This window comes from Lampetra planeri, chromosome 44 (genome assembly GCF_965212315.1).
Source record: "Lampetra planeri chromosome 44, kcLamPlan1.2.h2, whole genome shotgun sequence".
Classification (NCBI taxonomy): Eukaryota; Metazoa; Chordata; class Hyperoartia; order Petromyzontiformes; family Petromyzontidae; genus Lampetra; species Lampetra planeri.
In genome coordinates this window covers 10,306,201-10,315,743 of record NC_136150.1, presented here as the reverse complement: position 1 = coordinate 10,315,743, position 9,543 = coordinate 10,306,201, and the positions used below count along the sequence as shown (strand labels likewise).

Genomic DNA, 9,543 nt, shown 5'->3' with positions numbered 1-9,543 from the left:
CACCAATCTATCGTCAAATGTAGAGTATAATTTCACACATGTATAAATCACCTCACTACACCCCCGCTAATAACCTAACGAGGAAGAAGGTCGCGCAGACAAACGAGTCGCCTTGTAACGAGTGCGTGGTCTCGATGCGTGCGTGGTGAAGTCGGCGCGGGAGGTCGGGGGGCGAAGGGACGCGGCGCCGCGTGTCGTCTGCGGAGTCCCTCTCGCGTCTGTGGCCACAGCGAGACCCCCGCGACTCGACGGCGGCGCCAAGTGGAGACCTCGGGTCGGCCCGGTGACGTCACCGCCTTGCCACGCGGTGGTGCCACAGCGCGGCAGCAGCAGCGGCAGCAGTGGCACCTCGCGGGTTTGTTGGTCGTAGCACCGAAATAAACTTACTAGCGTAGCAGCTACACGCTGCGTGGGCTTGGTGCGTGGGTGTAGAGGCGCTTGTGAAACGTGGACCCCCCTAATGGAATAGCTGCGCCGGTTAGAAACATCTAGGCTGTCCTGCCTACGATCCATCCTGGGGTTAACCAGGCTGGATCGTGTGAGGAGCTCGCAGTTCCTTGAAAGATCTGGACAAAGTCCCTGCAGGCAAGGCTGCGTTGGCTGGGTCATGTAGCCCGCATGCCCAGCCACTGCATGGCCAAGCAGCTTCTGTTTGGCCGGATAGACGGGCCTAAACGGGCACGACATGTTCTTTGGGGCTTTGGGTAAAGTCACGTAGACAGGTTCAAAGAAAGAAGCAGTCACGAAAGCGTTAAGTCAAGATTTGGGCACGACATGGGCTGGAGTAGAGATTAACTGATGCGGTACGGGAGCATGTGGAGCTGAGTGGTCTTGCCTCTCTCCATTGTACCCACTACATTAGTATGTTGAAGGGTGTGTTTAAGTGTATAGAGGTGTGTGTGTAGGTGTGAGTGTATAGAGGTGTATGTAGGTGTGTGTGAGTGTGTGTGAGTGTATAGAGGTGTGTAGGTGTGTGTGAGTGTATAGAAGTGTGTAGGTGTGTGTGAGTGTATAGAAGTGTGTGTGTAGGTGTGTGTGTAAGTGTATAGAGGTGTGTGTGTAGGTGTGTGAGTGTATAGAGGTGTGTGTAGGTGTGTGTGAGTGTATAGAGGGGTGTGTGTAGGTGTTTGTAAGTGTCTAGAGGTGTGTGTGTAGGTGTGTGTAAGTGTATAGAGGTGTGTGTGTAGGTGTGTGTGAGTGTATTGAGGTGTGTGTGTAGGTGTGTAGAGGTGTGTGTGTATGTGTGTGTAAGTGTATAGAGGTGTGTGTAGGTGTGTGTAAGTGTATAGAGGTGTGTGTGTAGGTGTGTGTAAGCGTATAGAGGTGTGTGAGTGTATAGAGGTGTGTGTGTAGGTGTGTGTAGGTGTGTGTAAGTGTATAGAAGTGTGTGTGTAGGTGTGTGTAAGTGTATAGAGGTGTGTGTAGGTGTGTGAGTGTATAGAGGTGTGTGTGTAGGTGTGAGTGTATAGAGGTGTGTGTGTAAGTGTATAGAAGTGTGTGTGTAGGTGTGAGTGTATAGAGGTGTGTGTAGGTGTGTGTGAGTGTATAGAAGTGTGTGTGTAGGTGTGTGTAAGTGTATAGAGGTGTGTGTGTAGGTGTGTGAGTGTATAGAGGTGTGTGTGTAGGTGTGAGTGTATAGAGGTGTGTGTGTAAGTGTATAGAAGTGTGTGTGTAGGTGTGAGTGTATAGAGGTGTGTGTAGGTGTGTGTGAGTGTGTGTGAGTGTATAGAGGTGTGTAGGTGTGTGTGAGTGTATAGAAGTGTGTGTGTAGGTGTGTGTGTAAGTGTATAGAGGTGTGTGTGTGTAGGTGTGTGAGTGTATAGAGGTGTGTGTGTAGGTGTGAGTGTATAGAGGTGTGTGTGTAGGTGTGTGTAAGTGTATAGAAGTGTGTGTGTAGGTGTGAGTGTATAGAGGTGTGTGTAGGTGTGTGTGAGTGTGTGCGAGTGTATAGAGGTGTGTAGGTGTGTTAGTGTATAGAAGTGTGTGTGTAGGTGTGTGTGTAAGTGTATAGAGGTGTGTGTGTAGGTGTGTGAGTGTATAGAGGTGTGTGTGTATGTGTGAGTGTATAGAGGTGTGTGTAGGTGTGTGTAAGTGTATAGAGGTGTGTGTAGGTGTGTGTAAGTGTAAAGAGGTGTGTGTGTGAGTGTATAGAGGTGTGTGTGTGTAGGTGTGTGTGAGTGTGTTGTATCCTAGCCTTCTTCCATCATTGATATATAATGAATGAAAACACACCAAAAAGCAGCAAACTGCAAAACACCAGGTGTTGTTAAGTAATGAACGGGAGGAGGGCTAGGATGGCAGAATTGCAACCTTGCTTCAAGGAAAGATAAGGCCTGATAAACGGGCATATGTCACCCGTGCAGGCGGCAGAGACAGTGGGAGAGTCAGCCAGACATAGTTAAGGCAAAAAGCCCAACCATCTATGACCTCAGCACATGGGCGAATAATGGGGCAGTGTCAACTCGAAGGCAATGAAAGGAAGCAGAGGCGCCCTTGTCTAAATCACAACCACAGAAAGCCAGGAATCATCACTGATTGTGTGTTTAGGGATTCCGAGCTAATTGGAACACGTGCACACAGGGAGGAGAAATACGCCTTGTTCTCCTGCAGCTGAGGGAGCAACGATAAACCCAGCTCAAGGCTGTTGCACAGGGGAGGGAGCTGATTTAAACAACCCTGCACGTCTGAACGTGAGGGGGCCTTTGACCTGAAATTAATCACACTCCCAGAGCAGAAGGTTGGATGACCACAGTGAGACGAGAATAAGAGTATTGTGTATCTCTCAAGGATGCAGGCTCAGCTGAACAGCGAGGCTGCGGGGGTCACCAGAAGTTCGTGTTCGCCTAGTTAAGTCAAAAAGCTCAATTATTCTGTATTGCTATTAAAGTCACGTTAAAGTCGGAATTTAACAACAGGGTAGGCTAAAGTTATTGATATGGAATGTTCCATACTTTAATACTTTATATACAACTCGACCCGAAGCATAACGGGATGAATCACCACCAGGTCGAATATAAAATACATAATAAAAGAGCGATGTTAAACCCAGGGTCGGAGAGAAAGGGAGATCCCGGCCGTCTTTGTATCCCCGCAGCGCGGGATAGGAGTGTATACGCTCGGGGAAACACCTCCACTTGAGTCAAGCACCACGATGGGAAATGACAGACCTTAGGTTACATACAGAATCATAACTGTGAAATGGTAAGGGACAAATGTTAAAACTTTTTAACCATTTCTTTGTGCGTCAGTGAGGGTCGGAGGGAGTGTGCCCCTCCCTCCAGGTGGTGCAACACGGACGATTTGTAACGTCTGTGTTTTGGTTCATGAAGAAGGCCAAACAAGAGATAATATCGCACCCAGACAGAGAGACGACCTCGAGGCAATTTGTAACACCTGATTGTTTGCTCGTGGATTTTATGGAGGGAATATGACAACGGAATATACCGTGGGTGATGCACACAAGGACACACGGACGTACGGACACACACATGGACACACCTACACACGGACAGATCCTGACACAGTAAATCAAAAGAAACCCCGCCTTGTGGGCAGGGTCTAAAGGGATTTTTCGGCATAAAAGAAAGGACCCTGAGCATTGGAAATCAGTTCGACCAGAGGGTCGGCTCAGGAGCTCGACCGGGAGGGTCGACTCAGGAGCGAGCTGCGACCAGCGGGTCGGCTCGACTCATCTTCAGCTCGACCGGGAGGGTCGACTCAGGAGCGAGCTGCGACCAGCGGGTCAGCTCGACTCATCTTCAGCTCGACCGGGAGGGTCGACTCAGGAGCGAGCTGCGACCAGCGGGTCGGCTCGACTCTTCAGCTCGTCTGGGACTCAGCCGAGTTCAGCCGGCTCTCGGGGCTCGACTCAAGCGGCTCCCCATCTCCTCTGCAGGCGGGCAAGACCCGCTTGACAGCTCAACTCGGCCTGCGTGGGTCAACCTCTGCCGCGTCGGAGGTCTCTGCAGCTGACGGTCGCGGTTTGGCGACGAGGCTTCGTGCTCACCCTTGGTCGACGACCCAACACTGCACGCTGCGAGCGAGTTGTGGGCGCCACCTACCGACCGGGTTCCGAGCTGCGACAGCGTATCGACGGGCATCCACCAGTTCACCACGGTGACAGGGGAGCGACTGATACGTATGACGCGCACCGCCCCCTCACCACACGACCACCAGGCGTCTGTTTGACATAAAGAACCGACTCCGAACACTGACTATTCAAGACAACTCTTACCACTCAAACACACTCGAACCCATAAGCCATCCGTGGCTGTGAAGGCACCACAACGAGACCGAGTGATGGCCATCCGTCGTTTATAAGAGTATTCGTAATTTTTATCTTTAATATTTAGTGGGCTGTACTCTTAATCGCATAAATTCCCAACAGATCCATCAATACGAATTGATTCTTGGCACCTCCTTCCGCCAAGCCACGCTCACGTGGGGAGTGGTGGCCCACCAGATCCTTATCAGGTGATCTGGTCCCCAATTAGTAGACTCGGTATAAGATAACGATCTTCGGAAAAGGAGCACCGTCGCAGGCCCTTACTCCGAGCCATTCTGTTGTCAGATAACCTGCCGATGTATCTGTTGAGATTGGTGCCTTTAAGAATAATAACTGTTTTTGATTGTGTTTCTTTTATCGCCGTATAATCTTTCAAGTATCTTTCAGTCATAATCGCCGCACGTACTCGCATCCTCTACAGAATATTCAACTGTCCAGTGACCCAAGGTGCTAACAACGTGATAAGGGTTGCGTATGATCAATAAGGAGGGCGGTACTGCGTGAACAATATTGAGTATAATCATTCATTAAAGTTAAGGTTTTTCTTAGCATAGTATTTGCATGTTTTAACGACTCTCTCTCTCACTAACAACCATCGCGTTATGCGGGATCCATGTGCCGTTGTCAAAGTGAAATCAGACAATCATTGATGATACTGTATTGATGCCGTGTTGACGTTCCGGGATGGAGAGTTCGCATACTATATCATAGTTGAGGTTGAATTAGTAATAAATTGATTAATACAGAAGTGGTTGTGTGATTCTTTCCTGAAATCTATGCATAAGATCTGCTTCTGCGTTGAGATCTGAACTTGGTGACCTTAATAAACACACTAATACATACTCAGTAAATGTTAAAGCGATAACGGGGTGAACCGGGGACCTAAAATATAAGCGAGAATGAGACGAACCTAGACAACGATGCCGAGTTAATTTAAGTTAATCTTGCATACTTACACCACACCTGCATAACTGCATACGATTAATTGCCTTATTCCGATCGATAACCCACCCTCGTCACCGAGGCGGGGTCTGGTTATCATAACGACTTGCATTATCATAATTACACCCACTCGCATAATTACTACGATTACCTCTCGAATTGGCATAATTAAATGTGCATAATTACATAAATTAACATATTTCCGGATAATTACACATTTGGCCAAATTCCATTTGATTATTATTATTTTCACTGAATATTCATAACCCACATATACAACATAATAATTTCACCCACGCACGCATACAACAATCAAAATTTTGATAACCAACATATACAACATAATGGGGGCTCGTCCGGGATTTCTCGCAGACAGTTTATGCATGAATTCAGGAACGAATCACTGTTGTGTTAATCAAAGTGTTGTGAACTAACGTTGCCTTGTGATTGTAAACGGGCGTAAAACAAAACAAAAAACGCCCTCTAAGGTTAAATACCAGAGTAGCAGAGTATAACAAAGACAGCTGGGCTGAGATTATTTGCTCGAGTTGAACTGACGCATCTTGTGATACAATTGTTTTATATGCACTCTGAAAGGAAAGGTCAAAGTAACTCCTGCCACTTGAGATGATAGGATTAAGAATAATTTTTGAATGGGTGACGGGGTACGGGGAACTCGTATTAAAACGTACCGACCAATCTGTTACAAAGCAGTACAGTCAGAGAGACATATGGGAAGGGAGCTGTATCGATAACACGAACACACCTCGGGGGAAACTAATTGACTGGATAAAATGTAACAAAGGCGAACACGATGCAAAAACTACAGGAAAGGCAGGACAGGACTCATTCCTTTTCACACAGGCATACAGACAGGGATTGTGGAATGAAGGAAAATTCGGAAAGGAAACAGGAGAGAAATCGTCTCTAATAAACGAGGAAAAATGTCCTCACATCATCGTAAGGGAGGAGAAATCAGGGCTCGCGACACCAGCGAAACTCACAGACGTGGATCCACAGAATAAATATGGAAGTAACATTAAATCACAATTCGAGAGAAGGGATGGAGAGATACATATGCAAACAAAAACATGTGAGATTGACAACTTCACAGATAGAGGGAAGCAAAATGTTAAAGTAAAGTCGACAGGACGTGCTCCACTAAGGGCAGAGGCAAAAACTGAAGGGAAATGGCAACACGAGCGACACGGCATTGGGCGCGCACACAGAAAATGCACACCGCTTAATCACGCCCGACACAGAACAGATAAAAGTGACAGATTGCCTTATGATAACTTGTTTGATGATGACGCTGACGGCGATCAACTTTCGGAATACTTATTCAACAGTAAAACCCTTAAATTGATGGACAAGGCTCTAGTCAGAATTCCCGATTTTGACCCCCACAATAAGACTATGAATATCCACACACATATCGCGACAGTGGAAGAGGAGGCAATGATTAGAGGGTTGATGAGACGGGATGAAAAAGCGAGTTTGTTGAAACGAAGCTTAAATAAAGATTCTATCCCATGGGTAAAGTCACTACCACACAAGGTTAGGAATGATTTTAAACAACTGAGCCTGGCAGTGATTCGGAAGTTTGGAGAATATTCGACACTCACTGAGGGGTTTTATGCTGTAAAATCGATGACCCAGGGCATGGACCAAGATCCACGTGACTACCTCGTACAATTTAAAAGAGCGTATTACGCAGGCGATGTGAATCAATACCACGAAGGAGATAAAATGTTCAAAATTATGTTATTTGAATCCTTGAGCCCAGAGATTACAGAAAGGGTGAGAATGGTTTTGAATCCAGAAACCGCATCCTTACGCCGCATAGAGAGCAAGGCGTACATGGCATGGTTATACAGAGCTAAGAATCATAATTCGGATCCAGAACACAGGGAGAGGGATAAAGAACCCAGCCTCTCAGAGAGGAATAAAAATCACCGAGCAGTCCCACAATGCAGGACGGAGCAAACACGCACGCACACATGGCAACATAACCCAGAGAGAGGTTGGCACGAGAATGAGAGCGGCATAAAGCCGAACATTCAGAGGAATCGTAGGAGGGAGAGGTTCAGAGCAGAACCATATCAACACCCCATCCCACGACACACGCAAGGTTCAAATTACGCACAGAGATGGCAAGATAACCACCTAGCGGGAAGGTGTTACACAGACCGCGGAGGTATGGATGCGAACATTCAGAGGAATCGCAGGATGGGAGGTCAAACACAATCGATCCAATTCCGACCAATTCCTCCACCGGCTATACCAGGAGGGAATAGAGGAATAACACAATGCGGTCCAAAGACATGATAAACAACCCACAGTGAGCGCGAGCGAGCGGCCAACACGCGCCCCACCCGCCGAGGTATTAAACCCGAAGCTCAATGAGAAATACAGGCAGGCTGCAAGTGACAGGGCGGGCAAAAACGTGGACAGTGCTCCCGTAAATGACGCGCGGATCGAATACAAGGACAGGGTTGCATTGAAGCGTGATCGGACAGTACAAAAACAGACAGCAGGGACACGCCCTGAGGAGCGCAGGCATGAGCCTTTGAATGGAAAATATCCCAGGGAAACCAAAATTTATGTGGATCGGAGTGCTAAAATGGAGACGAATGTCCATGACGTATCGGGAATGGTGTTGGAATCCAACACACTCGTAAAAACAAAGAGGGCAACATTACGAGGGACAGAATTAAATCGACACACTGACTCGGCAAATGTGCATGTAATCGCAGAGAGAGCGAATGCCAGTGATGACGGAGTACAGAAGTTGGTTGTGTGCGCGAATTCTGATTATGTGCAGCAATTTTACACCACACACTCCCACGACGCGAGAGAGTGAGAGGGGAAATTACAAAAACGAACCGGAAAACCGTGATCGAATGATCAAAGTGATAAGTGGTAAACCAGACACTCGAAACTTGGTAAAAAGATTGCAAGGATGTAACAGGAGGGAATTAACGCAAAAATGCGTTCGAAACCGCTACCTAGCGTTTCCCAGGATTTAGCAAAAACAAAAAAAATTAATATCCGTCGGAGTTATGAGGGATGAGAACCATGTAACTGGTGATATCGATGTTAAAGTTTTGTTGTATTTTCCTTGCTTATTTCAAATGTAACCTTGTTAAGATTGTGATACATGCGCGCGCTTTGGAAGGAATGCGTTATGGATTAGTACCGATGTTTAACGTTGTGTTTTATTTCTTTTGCTTATTTCAAATGTAACCATGTTACGATTGTGATACATATGCGCGCGTCGTAAGAAATAACCGCCGAGAGTGAGGGCGGCTTATAGATTCATAACACAAAAAAGGGCATTTACTTGGTTTGGAAATTCGCCAGTGGCCAAATCGACCCCTGATAATTATTCAAACGGGCGGATTGTTGTGTCTATCCTTTTTTAATTAAGAACAATTCAAAAAAATATAATAATTTTTTTTAATCTATATATACCTTTTTTTTAATTAATTAATGAAAACAACTCACTTCTCCTCACAAGAACACCAGGAATCCATGAAACATGGAGGGCGGTTAAAATGTTGAGAGTTCGGTCACAAAGAGGTCATGGACATCCAAATGGACAAAAGATGTATGGACTAGCCTCCCAAGACATCTGGAGATATACAGATAAGGGCAGAATAAATAACGGTTGAAACTTCGCGTTTTCTTAACGTTTTCCTTACCAAAAAGTAGAAACTTAACAAAGATAATTAACCAACAAACAATATTTTTTTTATTATTATATGTTTCCTACCTACACGACCTTCCAAAAAAAAATAAAAATAAAAACTAAAGAGTACGAATTCCAGAAAGCTTAAGTGGAAACATAATAACGCTTAACCTTAGGACATAACAAATTAACTCAGAATAAACACCAATCTCTGGGGAACTAAACTAATGGGCATATCACACTATAATAATATGTAACATGTTTTCCAGGAAATGGCAGCCCTCCTGCTCACGCTCGTGCTAACGTACCTTGCCAAGCTAGAAGGGAGCCAAGGCCTGATGATGCCACCCAAGAATAACCGTAGAAACTATCTTTTTAACGATATTTCCTATAACACGTAGTCAATAGAATAATTTCTCCCTCCCTTATCGTTTTACCTTCCTTTAGAATATATTTTTTTTTTGTCACATATAACCATGTTAAGTTGTGACACGTACGCGCGCGTTGTAAGGAAATAGCAGCAAAACTTGAGGACAATCGATGGTTCATGATGGAAGAAGGGTATACATTTTTTTAAAAATAACCCGTGGCCATTTGACCACTGGTCATTTTTAAAAGGGCGGCA

The 9,543-nt window shown here is 45.9% G+C and overlaps 1 long non-coding RNA gene across 1 annotated transcript in view; it reads left to right on the top strand.

Moving 5' to 3' along the window:
- LOC144732930 (uncharacterized) overlaps positions 1–8,906 on the top strand; it is an 81,357-nt gene extending 72,451 nt beyond the window's left edge. The window contains exon 2 of the long non-coding RNA XR_013588268.1: positions 7,611–8,906. This is a non-coding gene — a long non-coding RNA (uncharacterized LOC144732930). The remainder of the gene's footprint in view (positions 1–7,610) is intronic.
- The last annotated feature ends 637 nt before the right edge of the window (positions 8,907–9,543 follow it).